Source organism: Mercenaria mercenaria, chromosome 17 (assembly GCF_021730395.1).
Source record: "Mercenaria mercenaria strain notata chromosome 17, MADL_Memer_1, whole genome shotgun sequence".
Lineage (NCBI taxonomy): Eukaryota > Metazoa > Mollusca > Bivalvia > Venerida > Veneridae > Mercenaria > Mercenaria mercenaria.
In genome coordinates this window covers 22775635-22797060 of record NC_069377.1, presented here as the reverse complement: position 1 = coordinate 22797060, position 21426 = coordinate 22775635, and the positions used below count along the sequence as shown (strand labels likewise).

Sequence of the window (21426 nt, the reverse complement as noted above, 5' to 3'; positions counted from 1 at the left end):
GTGCCATGAGAAAACCAACATAGTGGCCTTGCGACCAGCATGGATCCAGACCAGCCCAGCTTGCGCATCCACGCAGTCTGTTCAGCGCAGGCCGATCAGGATCCATGCTGTTCGCTAACAGTTTCTCTAATTCCAATAGGCTTTGAAAGCGAACAGCATGGATCCTGACCAGACTATGTCACAAACGCACTATGTTGGTTTTCTCATGGCACGGCTCAGAATGCACAAGATATGATCAGGTGAATCCTAAACACAAGCAATGGTAACAATAATGACGGTATAATATAGTGCTCATGTAGTCATATTCAAAGTCCCAAGTTTAAATTATAGTTAACTTTGTTTCTCTTATGATGGCGGGTTGGAAGATTAAATCATATCGACATGATTAATGTCAAATAACAAATGACAATTTCAACTTGTTTTTCTTTTGTTTTGGGACGGCGGGCAGTTAAACTAACCAGTGTTCCTGGATTATTTGACAGTACAAACAAGTTTTTCGGAAGTAACTGCCAAGTTGACGTATCCACTTGAATCAGAGATGGAAGAAGAATGATTTCAGACACAATGTCTTTGTGTTGCACTTTTCATTACCTCTCATGAACAGACTCAGTCAAACCGTTATAAATTTTGTTTGGTTGAATTCTATGCTTCCAAAGGATCACTTTACTGATTTCCTTTCATCAAATCGTCACGGAGAACACGTGCCTTACCCGGGGATCAAACTTTCGACCCCGCGAATCGTAGATCTGTGTTAAGCGAGTGGGCATAAATGCTGAAAGATGAGCTAAGATGCATCCGGAGACAGGTGGGGGGTATGTGGGGAGGGGAGTGGGGTGGGGGGGGGGGGGGGGCACCTCGATCGAACCACCGACAGATCGCAGCCTTGATAACTATCTCACATTAAAGAACTCTTCATTCCATGCAATATTTCAAACCAACAACGGCAAGGGCCAAACATTCAAAGTAAATGACCTGAACCATTGGACCCCTTCCTCTAGATATCAGACTGAGAATAGAATATCTGGACAAAACGGAAAATCGCTTCCCTGGAAACAATGAACATATGAAATACAGCAATGACACACACACACACACACGCACACGCACACACACACCGCACGCACGCACGAACGCACGCACACACACACACACGAATGAGTTACCAAAAAGTTCACAATGTATTCTAAAGTTATTATGATAGAGTGTTTCATGTTCAATATTTTACCATTATAGAGTGTTTACCATGAACAAAGTAAATTTTAAAATATTATTTAATCAATTAAAAGCTAAAGATGGTAGAAAACGTAATATGCCTCCTACAACTTACCATGCATAACATTCCAACGACAAACAAAACTAGGCTTTGCACTGATAACCCGTGCAAAATATGGTGAAATAAAACATGTGGTAAGGAAGAAAGAGTTCAAATTTCATAGAATTTGACAAATCAAGGGCAATATCTCTGCTGAAAATCATTTAACAAGGACGTGCTAATGATATACACAGTTCCGTCTCACACTGATGCTCATGAGGTTTGGTGTACTTTAGCCAAATGGTATACAGGTATGTCAAGTAATGTATTACTAATCACTGTAATTTACAGCAAAAAGGTCCATAACTCCGCTGAACATCATCGAAAAGCTCCATGCTGATAATATGCACAATATAAGGCTTTTGTTTATTTGAAATTCGGCAAATTAAATAAAAGAAGTGGTCAAACATCATAAAAGACGAATCACCGACTGTACCTCCGTTGAAAATTAACGAACTGAAAATGCTGACGATATGCACAACTAGGCTTGGCAATGCTCACGTTTATGCTTTTCCGTGAAAACATTGCATTTATCACTCCTTTGAAGTTTGGTAGAATCTCAAACATTGGTATAGGAGAAATAACACATACATCTATGAATCTGACAAATTAAGGGACACAACTCTTGCTGAAAATCGTTACATTATTCTTAGCAAATCTACGCTCAAACACTAATAACCAAACACTAGCTTGTACGAAATAAGATACAAAAATAGAGACCATCAAGATATCGCTGCCTCAACGCATTCAATAACAAGAAAACTTGATGTCGACATTAATTCTTGTGATTCTGCGGTCTTTGTTAAGAGCAGAATAAGCATTAACAATCGAACGAAACTTTGGTGCAAGGGAGAGAACAGCGTGGATAATAAGGCAAGTCATCTTTCAAGTTCTTATTGCGCCTGTCAGTTTCAACACAATTGCTATTAGAAGTAAATATATAATGATATTGAAAAGAGTAAGCACAGTTTTAATACCCCAAAAAATAAACAACAATGTTATGATAGTATCATATTTTTAAGTATAATTATAATTAAACCATATCAAAACATTCTGTGGCTGACTGTAACTGGAAACATAAACGAATCTGCAGAGATTTACTTCTATGTTTTAGAAGTAACAAAACGCCTGGAAGTCGATCGTCAGCGTACAAATTTGACGGATCGTCATCCTTGCCCAGCAAACAAAAACGTCTTTTTGGTTGTTCTGACGTCTTTCTACGACGTCTTTATGACGTCTTATTTGGTTGTTTATGAAAGGTGTGTTCCAACTTTTTAGAGATGTCTTAAAGATGTCTTTTTAGGTTTTTTCTGAAAGTTGCGTTCGTTCACGTCTTTTAAAGACGTCTTCATAACGACTCTCAAAAGAAAGCTTATCAAACAAGACAAGAAAAAAACTTATTAATCATTTTGAAATGAAATAGTTTTAAAAAGAAAACCTCTAGGCATGTGAAGTGACATAGAAATACCGTTATATAGAAAAGAGCATGCACACTAACTATAGCTAGGAATACATGTCTCTTTATAAAAGTCTCGTTCTGATCAATGGATCAAGGAGGAAACGTATTTCACATATGTAAATGGTGTTGTTGGTGTTGTTTTTTTTTCCAAAATATTTGGCCGTCTCTTTATGGTGGAATTTAAAGGTTCAAAACAAAAAGATATAAAGTTATCTATATGTATTTATTTTCTGTTACATGAAAATACGAACATAATAAGCTAATATTATGGTTTTTTTATATGGTTTTAACAGAAATGATTTTTATCCTACCCTCATACGAGATATAGCATACAATCGGCCTGCCTAATAAACTTTGCTTTATCTAGTCAGTGTCAAGATATCACTTTTGCGGGAATTTTTGAAATCACATATTTTATCAAAATTTTGCATTGAAACTGTCACCATTGTATTGGAAATGTTTGAACTTAGAAAATGAGTGGTCAAATTATAGGTTTTTATCCAGAAACAAAAATGTTATTGCTATTTTTTCACTTTTACAGCACTTCAGCCGGAAATTTTGAAAACACCTTTTTTTCCGAATTTTTCATAGAAACCGTTATCATTGTATTGGAAATGTTCTAACTAAGAAAAAAAGTGGTAATATCAAAAGTTTTTATCCAGAAACAAAAAAGTTATTGCAATTTTTAAATTTTATCCACAAATAGAATTGCATTTGCAAACGTCGTATATGACGTCAAGTCTGCACGCTGTTGCTCTTTCCAAAGACTTTTTTCCCTATTTTCTAAACAGGTAGGATAAATAGAATATTAGATTAATGTCTGAAATATTTAAATTTATTAGGCTCGTCTACGAAAAAATATAAGGCTCGGCACAGCCTCGTCTAATATATTTTCTTCAACTCGCCTAATAAATTTAAATTTATAAGACAGTAACCTAATATTCTCTATATATTTTTACAGAGATAATATTTTGCATTGGTTGTGGTCTTGCTTTGGACAATACATTGAAATAAAGCTGTAACTCCTGCTACTTGATAGATTCATATAGAATTTTTTTTTTGGGATTTAACGTCACACCGACACATGATACGTCATACGGCGAATTTCCAGCTTTAATGGTGGAGGAAGACCCGGAAAGTGATTTTTTAATATACAACTTTAGCTAATGTAAGGGAGACAATCCAATCAGGTAGAGAGTTCAGTTGTTGTACTGGTTTGTGTAATTTAATGTAAAATTGGCCAATTTTGAATCTGCAAAACATATGCTGTTGTTATTAAACATGTACTTTAATTTTTTACATATTATTTAAGGCATGGACATTAAACATCATGTGTCGAAAAAATCATGCGATTCTATCAAATATTGAAAATGTTATCATAGTTTTATCAACCCCACTAAAAGTGTGCTTCAAAAGCTTTTGAAGTGAAGTTTAACTTTAAATTTTGAGGGTAGGGGGAGAAATGTGCAATTATTGGTGAACTGTGACAATCAGCAGTGTTTCTGACTGTTTGATATGATGAAATAGTCATCAGACTGTACTAAATCAGATGCTGCATTAAAAACATTTGACATTTTTCGAGAAAGTTTTGGAAAAATTGCTCAATATTAATTTTTTAAAACACATTATTTTAAATGCATTCATTTTCTAGCACCTCAAATAGGTCTCTTCTCAAAACAGCACAAAAAAAAAAAAAAAAAAAGATGAATAAATGTAAACAGCACGAATAATCATTCTTTTCTGTGTATATATAATTCGTACCCCACCCACCCTTTTATAATTATAAGATAGCATATCTTAGATACATTTTCAATCTTTGCCAAAATTGTTATGAAATTATTGCTCTAACAATGATACATACACATACCTATAACATTTAAGTCTGACAAGAAATGCAATGATCTATATAATATGCTTTTAATCTAATTTAAATTCAAGAGAAAAGGAATGGAAATAAAAATTCACCTGAACCCCCTAAATCAGAAGGAAACTTCTTTTAAAAAGAAACGGTAATCAAGGGTGAGAAAACTTGATATTTTTCACCAAAAGCTGGCCATGAATAATAAATAGAGGATATTTGTCTGTTTCAAAAGTGATATAGAAATATATCTTCACCGATAACGGGGACAATTTAATAGTTTTACACGCCTGGACCGGAAATGGTAATACGTCTTGTGAAATAGTTCCATAAGAGCGCAAATGATCTCAAATTATTCTGCAGAGCGAATTACCAACTCATCGTGTAGTTAATACAGTTAACTTATGTAGCATTTCGTTTACAACCTGTTTTAAGTAAACTATTTGATCAAATTTGAAAGCGCTATTTTTCGATGCATACATCGGCGTGACGTCACTAATACCGTTCTGGTGATTTGCTCGTCATATAAGAATAAAGGTCTAGATAAACGAAACCCATATTTTGATCAATGCTATAAATACATGCACTTTTAACTAAAATGGATAAAAATAGTTACAGTTTGGCTCATACATTTTATTGTTTTGTGTCATGTTTTAGGGGTAAAATAACGTCAGGAAGAGTGGTGCGGTCATGACCTTTTGTTTGAATAAGGCTTTATTGATTGTTAATTTTAATATTGTGGTTTTTATTACTGTTATTATAATTATGTTGAACGCATCACTGTATAGAAATAGGCGTTTAATCAAATTATTCAGTTTCATTTTGGGACAAGGTGAATCGATTGCAAAAAAGCTCAAGAAATTTCATAAACATTAAATATTCCTTGGAGGCTGATCTCTTGAATATGTGGCTAAGACGATATGGAGAGAGCATAGTTGAGCTATTTCAATTTTGACCTTCAAATGTGACCTTGACCTTCGTCTTAGCGGCAAAGAAGAGAGTTAGACGGACAGACGAAATGACTTTTATGACTCCAGTATGGCCCTCATACATATTGTTTTCAAGGGTTTGAAACAATCCAGAACACTTTTTTTAAAACACGCGGAAAGATTCTCGTATCAGTTGTGAACAATACTTTTATATGCGTGCGTATGCGTGCGTGTGTTCGAATTTAACGTCTTTTTAAAATCAGTCATATAAATGACGTAGTCTACTTGTAGCAGTGAGCATTGTTTACAATGTCCAACTTTATGGTACTGCCTCATTGGAATATCACGCCGCAGACACGTGACATGATAATCCACCCAGTCACATTATACTGACACCGGGCTGACCCGTCATAGCACTATCCTTTTAAAGTTGGGTGCCTTTGGTAGGGATCGAACCACTAGGCTACCAAGGCGGTTGAACAATACTTTTAAGAAGTCGGATAACATATGTATGTCTGTTATAAATGAGTTTATAGCTTTCAGTGGTCGTGATTTACTGCCGTGATTGATTCATCAAAGAATATACTAAAAACAAATAAGGGCAAATATATAAAATGAATAGCCTAGCAGTAGAGAATATGCGGATGCGACTATAAAGAAATACATAGACAAGAAATAAAAAAAAAAAAAACAAAACAATAGGACCTTCAGAATGGCACCACGTTAAAAAGTTAACTGGCAAACTACCTACTATGTCGGTTAGACATGCTGAGGCTCTATAACATTCCTCTCTTAAGATTAAAACGATGTGATTTAGATTGTCTGTCATGTCTATATACATCTCAAAGTTTCATTATAAAGGATCATTGTGTTCGGTTATCAACAGCTTGCACATAACATGCCAGTGTATGAAAATAATGCGGAATTATCTTTCGACTATGACAGATTGCTACGGAGCGCCATATTGCTTGGATATCTCTATTGCATTTACATGAAGGTATATAATTATAAATGTTTTCTTTTTTTGTATAAAGAATCAACAAAACGCATTTTAACGTGTCTATTAACCAGTCTTGTATTCTGAATTTATTTTGACTCTTGTACAGAAGTCAAATTTTAATAGCTAGAAATATGTTAAAAGGGTAGGTCGCAACTGGTTTGTGAAGTTCATATTCAGTAAATCCTGTATATAAAAGCCGTCCATGGGATGCAAAGTTTCGTTAATTGCTAACAAGTGGTCTTAATTCCCATGTTAAAATGTACCGAAAATATTTAATAGGAATGAATGAAACAGGCGGTCTTTTCAGCAAACATCCCTGTTTAAAGGTTGCCATGACCCCATTATATTTACCGTCATACCGTCGGCAAGAAGGACGTCAGTTTTATAATATACCAAAAAGTACTGCTTGTATTTCACAAGTAAATATGAACAGACAGAAAAAATACGTATTGTACCTTTTGTATTGTATGTTACCGAACTATTTTAGTTTACTATGCATGACCTGGCATTATACACAAAACAATTTCATTCATTTCATTTTTAACATTTACAAACATTGAAGATTTCGTTCGGTTACAAAACAACAAACAAAAAGATGGAGGTATATAATAAAAGGGTTATTACAACAGATCTGGGATTTTGTTATTTGGCTCTCTTGGATTTTGCAATGACGGATCACACTAGGCGCTTGCGTGCCTCGTGAGATCCTATCTGGAAAAATCCACCGAGCCGATTACAGCATCCCAGAACTACTATTATAACCATATTATATCTGAAAATACAATGTGATCCGTTTCTGACAGAAATTCGTTCTTTTACCATTCGTTTTCTTTCTAAAATTGATGCTGTTATCAACAACTTTCCTTTCCGTTTCAGATGATGGTTTTCAGACTGAGAATGCTCTTGGTTTCAGTTTTCTGTGTGACATCTAAATCAACTACAATAGGTATGTCCATTCCACTTTTTGAAACAATAAGTAAGTTGAGTTCATGGTTTACGCAATCGAATTCATAATGGCCTCTCCAATGAACGTAATATATACCCTTACTATTTATTCCGTAAAGTACCGTTATATATACACAGCGTAAATGTACTTGATGCTTGACGGACCCGGTATTTAATGCCCTGTTAAATCATGTCTGTTTGTCCGTCTGTCTGTTTGCCAGTCCAGAAAGTTTGTTTGAACTGCTTCTATGAAAGTAGTTGTAAGATTTTAAATAAACTACGAAGGAAGGTGTAGTTCTGAGGCTAGATTGGCGTATTATCAACATCTTCCTGTTGAATGGTTTTGTATGGAGTAATGTTCCCTTAAATATCAGTACTGAAGGGCATGTACATGCTTTGCTGTGGGGCTCATGTGATCAATATACCCCTAGTAATACTAGTATAGTGACCCCTTTATCATCACAACATGATATGGCCTGAGAAATTGTTATCCAAGATTGAATCTAGAAGGGTCTAAAGCCATTAAACGCTGCCTGTGGTAATTGATATTGTTTTGTGGTCAACGGTCAATGTCACAATGATCTTGGGATTGAAATTAGTTACTGACCGTTCCAAGGCGGTGCACCTATTTTCAACAGGTTGTTTTGTCTGTCTTGTATTGTGTTTTGCGTATGTTTTCTTGTTTGTTGTAAGCGTTTTCCCCCGCCCCACTCCAAATTTGCCCTCTCCTTTCCCTTGCATTTACGTTACTTTTTGCATCCCCTCCCCCTTTACTTTTAGTAAGTTTTCGTGGCTCCTCTTTGTTTTGGCAGCCGAATCCCAAGACGGTACTTGATTGTTTTTTCCTACCTGTGTGGGTGCGTTTGTAAGCTTGTGAGTCTATACTGGTGCCCTACTGTTTTCTTATTGGTTGCTTGTCCGTTTTTCTATGTTATTTAGTTGTTCGTCGTTGTGTGTTTATCTTTGGTACATGAGTGCCTGCGCTATTGCGGTTTAAGTTGTAGTGCGACTGTTTTTTAAAGAAAATAGCATTCCCTTGTATATACTTCCTTGTTCAACTTTCCCCTTCGGATTCCTCCCCCACCCCCGACCCCCTTTCGCCCCTTACCACTTCCTTCCCCTTTATCAATTTTTAGCTTATATTAATATGTACTTGTTGGATGTTTGAAGCAATCCGTCTGAAATATTTTTCCATTACAGCTTCTTTTTGTTGTGGGCCTTCTAATAGTATGTAATGCGTGGCCCTGGGGCTGTGTTTTTGCTGCTCTGTGCTTCCGAGAAATCTACCCTTATCTATTATCTTTTGCTCTTACTATCAATTACCGTTTGGCCTTAGTTGTCCAACTTTGCAGGATAATTGTTTGGGTCAATATTTGACTGTAGTTGCTTTAGGGGTCAGCATATGGAGTTCACAGTGTGAAATTGAAGATGAAAGTTATTTCATATCAATAACTAAAGATTACATGTGCCTATTACTAAAAGGATGCTTGCCTTTCGTTCACTGTTATAGGCAGTTAATTTCTTTTGGTGTTAGCAGGTTAAATATCAAGGTGACATTAACCTCAAGACTTTAAATGGTTTCCAAACATTAACTGGAGAATTTGTGGCCGCTAAATTTTTATTTGACAATTTTGTATGGTGAAAAGGGATCAAGATATCAAAGGTAAAGGTCACAGTTACACCATTTCCGATGGAAACTTGGTGTGTTATTTGACTTAATACTTCAAACTTTATATGATGATTTCTGTGAGCAGTTGATGATCCCTTTTGTTGAAGGGGTACATCAAATCAGAATGACACTGAGACTAAAATTTGTTTCTGGTCAATAACTTGAGCACGCTAGGACCTACAACCTTTCAACAGAATGACTTTTTGTGGTCACTAGATCTATCCTTAATTTCTTATGTTGATAAGACAAAAAAGCCAGTCTCAGTCACATTGAGACTTCATACTGTGATTGTCTGAGAAAATCTCTATAGCTTTTCTGACTATTAGGTCAAAGACTGAAAATAATATATGTAGTGACTTCTGACAGGCCATAACATGGAGCATCATATGGATCATAGTGTTTTAAAACAACTGTTTATATTTGTTGCTTAATTATGACTGGAAAACAAAACATCTGTCACAAACATGTCATAGTTTAACCTTTCTTTTCTATTTGTCTATATTGAAACGCATGTCTCTGGGTATGTTGCTAGATATTGTGTATCCGTTTCGAGGGATGAATTCGAATGAAGTCTAAGTGCATATAGGAAAAGAAGCACTAAGACTTCTTTTGCATTCACCTTCGATTTAACTTTTCGTTTAATTGGAGCTGTGTTGGGAAACTTGTATAAAAAAATCTCTACTTACTTTTATATCTTTAAGATTATAACAAGAAAAAAGATGTAAACCCTGAAAGAAAATGCATGGAGAGTATGCAATGACAAACAAAAATGTTTTCAAAAAGACGAGGAACATGATGAAGTAATTTCAGTATAATCATTTATACTAAACTAATTACGGATCACATAAATGTACACATATCCTTACAGACCGATCACAACCTAGTGACCAATTTATTTCCTCGTACATACACTCCAAAATAATCAAAGGATTTTATAATTACTTTGCACAAATGTTCCAAATAATGAGACAACGTTGTTTGTGGTAGAACCAAGTTCTCTTTTTGAGGACAAATATTAACAGGACATATTTTTGTCCAATCCATTTCTGCCACTAATCTTGCGATTTTGATATTACTTTGCTCATATATTTCTCATTAAGAGACTGCGCGCAAGTCCAAGACACTTAATAGAAAGGTCAAGGTCACACACAGGTCAAAAGTAAACCGGGTTTAGTTCTTGTCCATGCAATAACTTTAACAACGTGCCGCGTGCAACACACAGACCCCTAGGTCACATTTTAACAGGATATATTTCGTTTCCGGTCGATAACTGCCGTTTATCAGGCATACAGACACTAAATAGAAAAATGGCGCGAAAAAAGTGGTATAATGGCGGATACAAATAGTTCCCAGTTTTTGTTTTGTTTTTTTGCCCTGTAGAGCTATTTTCCTTATTTTCTTTGCATTTTTTTTGCTAAAAAATCGCATGACAGATCTATGCTTGACATGTAGGTAGAATTTTCATAATGAAATAACAACATGACAAAATTTTCATGGAAACTTAGATCATACACCACCAGTGTTTGGGGTCTCATCTTTATCTGATTTTGCAGTTTGTGTATTTGACTGAAATTATTTTTCTTGCATCAAACATGACCCCCACTTTTCATTTGATTTTTATTCAGAATTGACAATACTCTTCAAGAAAATGCAGGTTACAGACATTTAAAATGGGTCCTGATGTGTGCTGCGGTCATTGTAAATAGGTCAATTTTATATAGAATAAAGAACAACAACTATTTAGTGTGTTATAATCTATAAAATGACATTGGTAAAAATTGAAATCTGGCCAGATGATGGTGGAAATGGGTTACTTTGATTAGAATTTGATAGAAAATGCCAAAATTACTGCAATTTTGTTGAAAATGAGGATAAAACAAACAAAAAATCACATTTTCAGTGTATTTTGTTCAAAAGCTGCATATTTATAGCCTACTGATTGCTAATTTCTGGCCATCAGAGGTAAAAGTGAACATATTTAACAGTTTAAATGTGTACTTTGTATGCAGATCAGAGTAGAAAATGTCAAAACAGGGCAATACAAGGCTACATTTAGGGTAACTGCTTCAAAATTATGTCGCGATAGCTATTTTTTTTTTTACAAATCTGACACTTTGACCTATGGTTCTGAAAATGCCATAAAACCTTAGAAACTGTTGATATCAATCTAAAACCTTGTATTTTTTCATGCATTTAGGTTTCTTGTACATTTCAAATGAAACCGAAAAAAGTTTTTCTTATAGGCATACAGACACTAAATAGAAAAATGGCGCGAAAAAAAAGGTAGTCTTATAATGGCGGATACTAATAGTTCTCAGTTTGTTTGCTCTGTAGAGCTTTTTTTCCTTATTTTCTTTGCAATTTTTATGCTAAAATCACATGGCAGATCTATGCTTGACACGTAGGTAGAATTTTCATAATGAAATAACAACATGACAAAATTTTTCATAGAAACTTAGATCATACACCACCAGTGTAATTTGGGGGTCTCATTTTTTAGCTGATTTTGCAGTTTGTGTGTTTGACTGAAATTATTTTTCTTCCACCAAACATGACCCCCACTTTTCTTTTGATTTTTATTCAGCATTGACAATACTCTTCAAGAAAATGTATATGTAGGTTACAGACATTTAAAATGGGTCCTGATGTGTGCTGCGGCCATTGGAAATAGGTCAATTTTATATAGAATAAAGAACAACAACTATTTAGTGTGTTATAACCATCAAGGGATTTTGATATTAATTGGCACATATATCTCTGGTAATGAGACATGTCGCTCCCAGGATCCATACGCCTAGTACCAAAGGAAATGTTGTACTTGGAGGTCAAAAGTTATCAGGGTTTAGTTCAGTTCTTTTATAATTCTGTCACTGATCAAGGCATTTCGATATTACTCAGTACGCAGGTTTCCAGTAATGAAAAACGACATATTGAGCGCATGATCCAGACCCCTCTTCAGAGGTTATTTTTCTTGTCTGGTTATGTGAATATTTTTTTTTATATATGGATGGATATAACAGTAAATGGCACTAGCATCAACCATAAAAAACAATGTGTCACATGCAAGAATAAAAGCCCTAGCTAAAAGGTCAAGGTAACACTTATAGATACAAAGTAATTTATTTTTGTCTGCTGTGTAACTCTTTCATACTTGGATGCATATTCAAATAACTTGGCACACCATTTACAGATTTCAAACATTTTTAAACTCTTTTTTTTCTCTTCCATATATTATGTGTTTCCGATTGTTTCAAGGTAGAATTTAGATAAGGGCATTTATAGTATGTATCTTTTTCAAAAGTGGTTAATGTTTCGAAATGGTTTTAGTGCTTTGACTACACAGAAGATATCTTAAATTTTCTACAAACATATCGTTAGAAAATTCTTAACATGTTATTCTTATTAGGTTTAAATATCTCAGATATGAATGAGAAAGATATCCAGCGATACGGAGAAGTAGGTGTTGACAGTATAAAAGGAAAACTTATCTGCATTTTAAGGAATTTAATTTTTGTTCATGATACATGTGATATAAGTTATGTTTCAAATTATTCATGAGACTTTCGATATTGTGTAAAGCTCTGATCGAGAACATTTAAGTTTTCGCAAATACTACCCAATCTACAATAATGTTATAAGGTAATTTTGTTTGAATATTTTCAAAATCCAGTCAACTCTATATTTTTTCTTTGAGGCAGTTGTTAATCATGTGCATGCACTTTATTGAATAATTCAGAGTCTTATGCGTTGCCTATACAGTCAACATCGTACTTGCGACTACCTCTATTAAGCAATTTTTGTATTAAACGACAGGTCAAAATCCCTCCCGAAAGTTTTCAGTACATAAATTCATTCCATTAAACGACTTTTGTATTAAACGACTAGCGACCACATTAATGTAGTCCCGACAGGTAAAATATTGGACAAAAGTATCTATTAAGCGACCGGGTACCAAAATTCTTCCGGGCATTTCTTCATCTATGTAATTAGCGAGTACATTTTGCACGTGACTGAATGCAATTAACCTTTGTATCAGTCGAACTGACAAAAAATCTAGCCATAATTTTCACGGTTTGTGGACTTTGAAAAGTGTTCACGATGTTTAAACAGATTTTTAAACCATACATATATGTTCATAATAAATACAGTTACATTAACAGATAGACGACTTTTCTTTTCATCTGACTGAAATTCATTAAGAGACCATTCCATTTGAGACACTTCTGGGCAGTCCCTTGCGTGGTCTCTTAATACAATGTCGACTGTACATAATGAGGAAGGGAAGTGGCTGAACCATCCATGTGAGGAAGATGTAATATACACAGTTATGACGAATCAAATAAGAACCAACTGGATGACTCCTGTGTATTTGAAGACATGCATGACGTATATCAGTAATTAGTAATATTACATGTACAAAGTAATAAACAGAATATGCTTTTAAACTTGTGTATTCTACCTTAGTCTCATAAGTGCTTAATATGACAATATTAAACGTGTACATACAGTTTTCATTCAGACTCTCGAAAGGCAGGTTTTTACTCTTTGTCTCTGGTTATATGTTCGAAGTTGTTATTATTAAAACGTACCTAGGAAATACATAAAGAAAACTTAAGGAAATTATATTTATTTGAAGACGTAATTGAGTAGATTTGATTTGTCTCTCTGAATTAAAAGCCACAAATTATTTAGTTCTAAGAACACAACATAAACAAGACGATAATACTTCAGACTGCATAAGGATTGAAATACATCGCTATATATGATTTGGCACTTAACTGATAAGTGTTACACTTTTATTAATATACCGCTATTATACATAAGATACACAAATAGGCAAGGATGAAGAAAACCACCACGAGAAACGTGATTTTTCTTATTTCTATTGTGTTCCGCGATAATAGAAGCATGCCCTAAGAGTGTCATGATTGTTATCAAATAAAAGCTTTCCTCCGAAAAAAGGAAACGCCTTGAGCACTTACGGAATGGTTTGAACACATAGCAGGTGTTATATATCGCAAAATTAATTTTAGGGCTTTATATATTTACATATGTTTCTGAGACGAGATTTAAAATGTTTGAGAAGTTTTTTATTTAGTATCTCTTAAGTCTGCTCGTGAGCAATAAGCTTTGTTACCAAGTTTGTGTAATTCACGAAAAAGCTAAACATATTTTCTTTTTGTTTGTACGTTCGCGCAACATAAGAATCAATCAAAGTCAGACCGCTATCTTTATGAATTGTTTAGATTGCACAGCATGTTTTATATCATTTGTGTCTGTCTTTTCAATGTGTTTCATATATACGACTGAATTAGATAATTGTTATTCTATAGTTGATTATGAACAGATGTGCCCATTTTGAAAACAATGCACAAGTGAAGTTTCACAACGAGTGCTGCCTATTATTAATGATTTCCGGAACACGTTAATATGGTGGTATGTATAATCTTTATTGTTTAATGTTTATTTTACAATATTTCTGTACCCCGTCCTATTGGTTTTTTAGGGGTGGGGGGGGGGGGGGGGGGGGAGTAAATTCCTATTGTCCGCCCGTTCGTCCTTTTGTCTTAATTTGTGTTGTGTATATCTTGACAAGTATTTTACATCGAGTCATCAATCCTCTCAGGATTGTTATTCAGCAGTTGAAGTTATTCACCTGGTCTTTTAATTTGGATTTCACATAGTCATACCAGAATTATGGCCTTTGACCTAATCAAAATATGCATGAGTACGGGCATCAGTGTCCTAAACACACACATCTAGTTTTATGTTTAAATCTCCCTTTTACCAATGGAATGTTATATATTATGAAGGGTTATTAGACTACACAAATGTAACACGAAATAAAATCAAACAGCCTTTAAATTATGTTTCAAAAATGTCGGTATTATGTTTTTCGAATTTGTTAATCAATAAGATTGTTGTAAAATGACCATGTAAATTACACATACGCTTTCTGAGAACATTACTGAAAACCTATAATGAAGGCAATATTATAGTTCCTTCGGCATGCACGGTCACATATTTAATACAATGTGTATTTACGAACTAATTTATTACATTACTTTTTTCGTATGTGTATTATTTCATATAGCGTCTGAACCAATGGAATACGTTCTTTGCTTTACTATGTTTTATGTATACAGTCATACTTCGTCGGAACCAAGAAAAAATGTCGACACACCGAAATATCGAGATAGCCGAAGTTAGGTCAACTTTGGTCGAAAGGTGAAGTAATAAAATGCTCACACAGAAAATTAGTTACACTTTTGTTTGCTCCAATATTAAGATTATTTCGTAAATAACTTTAAATCGGTGAATGAAAAGGGCTGAACAAATATTTCATTTTTTTTTAGCTCAGCAACGCTCAGGTGAGGTTTTGTGATCGCTCGATGTCCGGCGTCTGTATGTCGTCTGTCTGTCAACATTTAGCTTGTGTATGCGGTAGAGGCCGTATTTTTCAATTGAACTTCATGACATTTTGTCAGAATGATTACCTAGATGAACTCTATATCAAGTTTGAAAATGGGTCATCTGGGATCAAAAACTAGGTCACTAGGTCAAATTAAAGAAAACCCATGTGTATGCGATAGAGGCTGTATTTTTCAATTGATCTTCATTAATTTTGGTCAGAATGATTACCTTCACGAAATCTAGGTCAAGTTTGAAAATGGGTCATCTGGGATCAAAAACTAGGACACTTGGTCAAATCAAAGAAAAACCTTGTGCATGCGATAGAGGCTGTATTTTTGAACTGATCTTCATGAAGTTTCGTCACATTGATAATCTTGATGAAATCTAGACCAAGTTTGAAATTGGGTTATATGGGGTCAAAAACTAGGTCACTAGGTCAAATCAAATAAAAACCTTGTGTATGTGATAGAGGCTGCATTTTAATGGATCTTCATGAAATTTGGTTAGAATGATTGCTTAGATAAAATCTAGGATGAGTTTGAATATGGGTCATCTGAGGTCAAAAACTAGGTCACTAGGTCAAATTAAAGAAAAATCTTGTGTATGCGAAATACGCTGTATTTTTCAATTGATCTTCATGAAATTTGATCAGAATGATTATCATGATTAAATCTAGGTTAAATTTGAATATGGGCCATCCTGGGTCAAAAACTAGGTCACTAGGTCAAATTAAAGAAAAATCTTGTGTATGCGATAGAGGTTGTATTTTTCAATTAATTTCATAAAATTATGTCTGTATGATTGCCTTGATGAAATCTAGGTTGACTCTGAATATGGGTCATTTGAGGTCAAAAACTAGGTCAAATTAAAGATTAACCTCGGATATGCGATGGAGACTGTATTTGTCGATTAGTCTTCATGAAATTTGGTCAGAATGATTGCCTTGATAAAATCTAGGTCATGATTGAGTATGGGTCATCTGGGATCAATAACTAGGTTATTAGGTCATATCTATGAAAACACTTCTTTAAACTCAAGAGACCACATTTTTGGTTCAATCTTAATGAAAATTGGCCAGAATATTTGTTTCCATGAAGTCACTAGGTCAAACAAGTTTACACTGTTATGGTGTGTTTCTCAGGTGAGCGACCTAGGGCCATCTTGGCCCTCTTGTGTTCTCGTTTCAGAAGAAGATTTTGATACTGTGTATGCTCGTGGTTGCAGTGTTCTTTGTCCTTTGGCATTTGGTTGTATCAGGTAAAACATTTCAATTATTATCTATAAAAGAGTCCGATTTTAAATTCAATACAAATGAAAAGTAATTTTTCAATCCTCTTTTGATCAAGTCATATTCAAGAAAGACTTTCCAATAAAGGTCACAGGTAATGTAAAGAAAAAAGAAATATCTTTAGAAAACTGGACCACCCATTCGTACATGCGTAGTTTTACATTCCACATAGAATATATGTAAAAATATAACCGGATATCTTTACAATATTTATATTTTAGACCTCGTTGAAGTTTTTGAGGCTACCGGCTAATATCCCAAGATTTATGTATCACCATGCTAAAGTTGCATTTACTGCAGAGAACTTAAGTATTACACTGCAGCAAATAGAAATAAAATATATTACAGCCGGGTAGTCATTTATTCCTTCTGTATTATTCAAATACTCAAAGATAAAACATTTAAGAATGTACGCTTTTTGCTTAATATTAGACTAGAGCTTGTCGCTATGTTTTCTCTCTCATTTTGCTCATTGTCAATTGCAGAATTGACTGAAGCATGTTGATTTTACGTTTTATTGTCCCTTGCTCCAAACAGAATTATGGTTCAACCATCAGTTAAAAAGCGTCTCTTAAGATGCTTAAAATATATTTACAGAATGTTGGCCGTATTTATCAAAAGTAACAATTCAGCAAAGAGACAGTTTAACTTAAGTATGCAATTACATCAGTACCACATTAAACGTCTGACACTAGAATGGCAAACTGAACAAAAAATTAAATTACAAGTGATAGTTCTCTGATTGCCATGGGCAGTTGCAGTAAAAGAGTATTATCAAAAGAGTATTATAATTTTCTTCATCGGTTAATTGGCCCAGACTTTGTATTTTATACAGGGCTACTTGAAATGAAGAAATGCTGAAACGAAATACATTTGATATACTGTGCCAATATAGAATTTTATTGACCAACTTTACAGGAATTCAACCACCAGTCCAATTGGTAGAGGTGACAAATTTGGAAGAAGTTGGAGTCGACAGTGTATCTTATGAAGGTGATTACGGTCACGAAACGGCAGAGGGTGGGGGGTAGTTAGAATACTTGCAGATATTCTGATTTGTGAAATAAATTCTGATTTGTGAAATAAAAGCCATGTTATATGGATTAAACAATACAATTTGAAATATTTGTAAATGTGACAGTATGTTGTGGATAAACTATTATTTACGGCTTGAAAATGTCTAAGTACTACAGAGCCTTTATCAATTATTGCGATTAAAACTAGCATTGTACATCCAAACTTTAATCGTTATTTGTGATGTTTAGAAATCAATTCTTACGAGTTTATATAAAACATTAACCATGTCGGTCTACCACTCTAACAAGCGTGAGATAATCGTCACAAAAGGGAATATTTACAGATCTGCGCTTTAAAGATATTAAGAAATGTGCGATTTAGATGGGCAAGTATATTTTCCCGTTCATTACCATGGTTCTAATTGTATACCTAGGGTTAGGGTATATCATTAACAATGGCATATACTTTCTGGCCTGGTGCAAGTGGAACGAAAGACCTCGATACCGTGTCCCTGAATAGCTGCTTAACGACTTAAGAATACGGATGCACTTAGTGCATTTTTTTGAAAGGCATTGCTATCTTCTCAATATATAATATATACAACTTCAAACGTTTTCCCTACAATAAATATATATTGAAAAATATTTCCCACCTTTCAGACCCAATTTAACCTATTTTAGAAGAACGCAATTAAACAAAATGTTTAAAGTACAATAATTAGACTAAATATCCAAGGAAGAAGATTACAAAATTTAAAGATAAAGTTTGAATAATGAAACGGAAATTATCTACCACAGATTATGTAAAACATTCTTTAAACAAAACACAAAATTACAAAATAAACACTTGATGTGTGTACACAGGACACAGGTGCCCCCTCTCCTGTCACCGTACTTAGTTTTATGACTCAAGATTAAACATTTTTAAGATGTTTGCACACAAACATGTAAGAACTTTGTGTATTTTTACGTAGTAAATGACCATAACTCTGGCCTAGCTGAGTAAAATCCCAAAGAGAACAATCGGCGCAAAACTTCATAGGCATGTTTTATGTCTCTAAGTCAAGTACATTTTAACATACATGCAGCACAAACTTTTATTTTTGACTAAATCAAAAGCCATAAGTCTGGTCTTGCAAAGTGAAAAAAACAAACAACAACAAAAAAAAACAACAGAAAAAAAAAAACAACCCAAAACACTCAGGTGAACCAAGTCACATGCTTGATAACATTTCTACATGATTTCTTAACTCTAGGTCAAATCCTTTTAAGGATATATGCAACACAAGCACTTTATGTGTATTTTTTACTAAGTCAAGGATCATAGCTCCAATTTGGCTGAGTGAAATCCCAAACAGAATACCAGATGCGCAAATTCACATGCTACATAACAATCTCCTGATGTTTTATGACTCTATGTCAAACACTTTTTGAGATACATGTGACACAAACTTGTATCCCATTCATGCATGTTTCTGACAATCAGTGGCAATAACTCTGATCAGTTTTGTTGAAATTGTCGATGAAAATGTAACCTCTAACATGCAAACAAGGGATTATTTAAGGTATGTTGTAGTATTCATTATGGAATAGATCCGTGATTAAGTCATTCCATTTCACTCAGTCAATGCAGAACCTTGAAATTATTATCGTTATATTGACACTTTTTTTCATTCATCTAGCTACTACATTTAACTATGAAAATTATTTAGCCATATCCCGTTCAGCTTACCGTGCAATATACCATACATTTTGTGATATTCGTTTCGACATATGATGTATTAAAGGATTGTTTCACTGGTGGTAGGTGCAGATGGGAATATCCGGCTCTCGGGTAAATATTTTTGGCGGTAACGAGGCTCGGCCGAGTTACCGCTTAAACAGTTACTCAAGATCCGGATATTTCCAGCTGCACCGAACGCGATCGATTGAATAATAATCAACTAATATTTTTTAAAGATAAATTCAAACAAACGATTTTCTAATAGCACTTTTTCTTATAATAGCGTATTAACAATGCGCGGGAACTTGCGTCCGTAAACATGAAGTACGTCATGACGTTACAAAGACGATAAGAACGTAATAGTTCCGGGATCTTTTATTATCTGCTGCAAATGGCTATGCTATTTCCGTAAACTGACGTTTTTTGAATCGAAAAATAAAAATATGTTATAAGGAACAAAAAGAAACTATCAAGGTATCTCATTTTTATCCCGTTTTACGCAAATCATCATTACTACACAAATCTTCTGTACAGATGTAGTTCATTATACGTCATCTACAGCACGAGGTGTATCTTACTCCCCGGGTGTAAGATTGAGTTTTTCCAGCACCCGTGAAATCACTATAAACCCCAGTCGTGTATGCAAGAACTATCACTATTAGACATTTGTCCTTGTTTTATTTTAATGTGGTTAATATTTATTCTGACTCTGTAGATGTTTTTGATGAAAACTCAAATAAATTTACTAACATATATATATGAAAATCATATCAAATAAAACCAAAGTAATAACACTGCTCTACTTTGAATATAACATCTAACACAAAAAAAGCATTTCAGACGGTGTGAATACGCCAGTTAGCTACAAATATAAAATTAGCGTATACTAGTAAAGTATCATCCTGGTACGCTGCATAAATCATATTTAGTAACATGCTGTATCTATTGAAATCAATGTTCATGTATAAACATGCATGAGTGTGATTGAAGCGCTGCTCAAAGGATGACAAAAGCAGACTGTCCCGATACTATGCCAATGTTTTACATGAAGAAATAAGTGCTTGTAAAGTCACGTTCAAAGAACTCACCGGTCTAAATCCACAGCCTTTAGCAGCAGGTTCTCTAATGATGGCGGAGAAAAAATATATTTCCTTTTTTCAAACATTTTTGACAGACCTCATCGACCCATTTCCATTTGTTATATTTTCCAACAACTGTGATTAACACCTTTGTATGGTGTCACTGTTGTAGAAACAATTCATTTACTTACTAATATCTAGTTGTGATGATATCGCACCTAGAAAATGTTCGTGGTGTGCAACTTATATCGAAATATAACGGCGATATTTGTTAACACAGCTGCTTCTATCTACATGAGACAATTGTGTTTTATTTGTTTCTTTATCAGCCCATTTATATACAATTCACAACCAAATATATATGTTTTAATAAAGCAACTTCAATTTCCTTCCGTTTGCGATTTCTGGAATTAATAAACATGGCGGTATGTATTATCTTATATATTTCAATGCTGACAATATGTACATGTAACCTTCAAAATTTTACTACTTAGAGACTTTTCTCATAATTTTTCGCTTATACCTGTATCGGCTAAATTATGATCATACTGAAGTATAGAATATTGGTTCAATCAAACATGGTATTATGCCATATTTCCTATTGAAGCTGCTTCAGAAATGATTTCGAGTGAAAGAGTTTCCATTGATGGGACGCTGTATGGTTTACTTTCATACTAGTTACATTTTGATGTATATAAATACTCGGTTACACATTTTCTGACAATAAAAGCATT

General features: G+C 34.2%; 1 long non-coding RNA gene across 1 annotated transcript; it reads left to right on the top strand.

Moving 5' to 3' along the window:
* Positions 1–12635: 12635 nt before the first annotated feature.
* On the top strand, positions 12636–19074 carry LOC123537330 (uncharacterized). Its single transcript, XR_006683516.2, has 4 exons — positions 12636–13558; positions 14506–14608; positions 16774–16843; positions 17793–19074. It is a non-coding gene; the product is annotated as an uncharacterized LOC123537330 (long non-coding RNA).
* Positions 19075–21426: the final 2352 nt, after the last annotated feature.